Here is a 3,470-nt window from a genome sequence, read left to right on the forward strand (position 1 = left end):
AAAGTCCTTTACATGAATTCTCTCAATTGACCCTCACAACAATCTCACGAAGAAGATGCTATTATTAGCCTTATTTTATAGATGAAGAAATTGGATCAGATTGAGATTAAGTGACTTGCCTAGGATCACACAGCTAGTAAGTATCTGAGGGCAGATTTTGAACACAGATCTTTCTGACTACAGACCTAACACTGTATCAGTTTCACCAACAAGGTGATCCCAGCATATTTCATTTAAAAAATCAGCTTAAGAATGTCTGCAAAGTGAAATGAGAGAACCAGGAGAAGGTTGTACATAGTAACAACGATAATGTATGATGATAAACTGTGCGTGAGAACTATTATCACCAAGAAAAGAATCCAGACCAACTCCAAGGGACTCGTGATGAAGAAGACTTTCTACCACCATCAAAGGAACAGATGGAGTCTGAATGAAGACTGAAACATACCATTGTTCCCTTTATTTCCCCCATGAATTTTTCTCTGGTGTAAGCAATATGGGTCTATTTCACAACATGGTATAGGGAAATCTGGGTTGTGTGATAATATATTTATGACCTATATCATATTTGCTGCCTTCTTGGGGAGGGGGAAGGGAAGGGAAAGAGGGAGAAAAAAGAATGAGACAGATTTTTGGACATAGTTAATGTGAGAATTTGTTTCTCTTGGTTAAATGTATTTAATATAATCTATTACAAATTATAACAAATCATATAAATTAGTTTATTGTTATCTGTATGATAAAAACAAATAACTCCAAAAAAGAATGTCTGGATAAGTATCTTTATGAGGTGATTTATGGAGAAGTTCTGATTGTTGACAAGAATGAGAAAGGTGAGACCCTTGATCTAGCTGCATCTCATGTTCAGATGCCTTTGGGGTCCCTGTGAGAGTGAGGAGCATTCAAACAAGATCCAGGATTTGGAGCTAAAAGCTCATCTTGAGATCATCTGGTTCACCTGTCCTAACTTTACGGAGAAGAACAGAGAGATGAAGTGATGCACCCAGTGCCACACTTCCATTAAGGCAGAATTCAAACCTAGGTCTCTCGACTTCAAATCTAATGTTCCCTCCACAGTCTCACATTGAGGATGAGGGAACCTGGAGGGGCAAATATGCTGTGCTTAGTGACATGTTGATGATCTTGTGCTCTTCCCAATCTCTACAGCTCCATCCCACACTCAAATGAAAGGGAAGCTGTCAGGGGTAATTGTTGCTCCCTCCACTTTGGTTGGCATCCATTATTGATTGCAGAACGATAACTGGAATGCTAATAAAGCTTTGGGGATGACGTCCAGCACCATCCTTCCACCTCATGCAACATCGATCACCAGGGGATGACAGATACTCCTGGAAGCAAGGTTCCTCGTGAAAATATTATTGTATTTCTTTCTCCTCTCCAGGACAACTGCTACTAAAGGCATCTCACTGAGTCTCTCATCTCCTATCTATCCTGCACTCCTCCAGTGTAAGAGGGGTGGTCTTCCTTTCATGCTAAGAGACTAGCAAATACACTGAATACTGATGAGGCAATTGAGTGGTCCAGCCCCAAGCAGTCATTTTTTTTAAGCAAATGTCTTTGGGTGTAAGTATCCATCCTAGGTGCTTTGTCTCTATCCCTCCCGGTATCTGGAAGATATTCTGATGCTGCTCTCAGGACACCAGAAGGGTCAGATATTTCAGAGCAACCCCATCTCTAATTAATTGCAGTATTTATGTTTAAATGGATCGATTGCCTTGCTTGACCACAGCATGCAGTTTCAGCTATTACTATATTACTGTGATATGGAGCCATTGTAATCCATTGGAGAAACAAACCACTTACACCAAACCCAGTTGCACAGAAGTGAATCTTTCATTATAGCAAATGAAAACCATCAGGGCTATATTTAAATGGTGGAAAGACTGAGGATTCCAAGCAGGCATAGTCCATAGCTTAACCCTTTAATCTACAAGAGAAATACAAACATAAGACTCTGGGCTAAATTAGCCAGATTAGCTCCTTGGGAAAAAGAAGTGGCCAAGAAGTGACTGAGGTAGATCATGGCATGTCTTTCCTTGAGAAAACACTGAATGACAATAAAAATGTGTGACTGCCATGAGGAAGATGTTAAGGGTAAAAATTAGGGTTGTTGACTAAATATATTATACTAGTGGAATATAGTATACTCAAATCAGTTTGGGATTTTTATGGTGGTTTAATTATAATAGAGGGAAGAAATTAAGAAGAAGAGAGAGAGAGAGGAAAGAGAATTTGAATTGCTCCAACCCAGGCTGAGCCAGGCCTTGGCCAATGGGCCTTCTCAATCTAGCTCTGCTACCAGCCACAAGGCCTTCTCCAAGATGAGGGGTCTCCTAGGAGGATAGCGTTTTAGGAGGTAAAGGAAAAAGGAATCAGCCTAAACACTCACCAAGCTTGCTAAGAGCTTCTCCCAGTCACCTCACCAGCAAGCCGCCAACACAAAACTGCCAAGACATCAAGCACGCTGCCACAAGCTCCCAACTCAGAAAAACCACTCCAAGAGACAGTGAGAGCAATCGCAAGAGCCACAGCGAGCGCCTGGAGAGAGGAAGTGACACGGAATATATAGACCTTTCTTTACATCACTTCCTGTGTCTCACATGTACCAATGGTAGCTTAAGCTGGACTTAGGATAGCCCAGGGTTCTGTCAGTTGTTTCTTATTTGTCACTTGCTAGCACATATTGGTCATAGGCCATCCTTCTCACAGTTAATCCTTAAGTGGGGGGTGTATACATTCCTGGTTGCTAGAATTTCTAAAGACTAAGCAAAATGGAGAAAATGTAAAATTCACAAAGAGAAAGAGGAACAATTTAGAGCCAGAAGAGTCCTTGCTTGGATATTCAACCACCTCAACTTTCATAAAGAGAATTAAGCCCCCCAAATAGATAAAAATAATTGACCAAGGTCGGATAGGTAGTAATTAGTGGAGGTAAGATTTGAACCCATGGCCTTGACTATAAATATGTCACTCTTTCTACTTCATTCTGCTGCCTCCATTGTTGAAATCAACCTTAACCCTTAGTCAACTTAAATCCTTTTAAAAAAGAAAATATGGACACCATTTTAAATTCCCAAGGATCAGGACAGCCACAGGTCAGCCCTCCCTGCTTCACCCCAATTTCCCCTGCTTGTCTTTATGCTTAGACTTCTACTCTTTCACTCTTCCTCCATGTTCCATGGTGACAAGGACCATCTTTTATTATTCTCAGGAGGAAGTTTGAATGAGTACTAAACATGAAGTCGCAGAGCCTCAGTTAGAGGCTATTTTCTACCCAGTAACTCTGGGCTAGTCACCCAATGGCCCTAGGCCTTTTGCTTCCTTGGCTATAAAAATGAGAGAATCATTCTCCATCAGAGGTGGTGAACACCCAGCCCTTGGGCTGCGTGAGGCTCCAATACTCCCTTGTGCTGCTCAAACCAAATTAAAATGTAATCAGGAAATCTTTC

The 3,470-nt window shown here is 41.2% G+C and overlaps 1 long non-coding RNA gene across 1 annotated transcript; it reads right to left on the reverse strand.

The window, feature by feature from the left end:
• Window positions 1–708: 708 nt before the first annotated feature.
• Window positions 709–2,547, reverse strand: LOC130455827 (uncharacterized). The gene is made up of 2 exons (XR_008913990.1): window positions 2,411–2,547; window positions 709–1,349 (listed from the first exon to the last, which is right to left on the reverse strand). It is a non-coding gene; the product is annotated as an uncharacterized LOC130455827 (long non-coding RNA).
• Between the last annotated feature and the right edge of the window lie 923 nt (window positions 2,548–3,470).

Source organism: Monodelphis domestica, chromosome 8 (genome assembly GCF_027887165.1).
Source record: "Monodelphis domestica isolate mMonDom1 chromosome 8, mMonDom1.pri, whole genome shotgun sequence".
Taxonomy (NCBI): Eukaryota; Metazoa; Chordata; class Mammalia; order Didelphimorphia; family Didelphidae; genus Monodelphis; species Monodelphis domestica.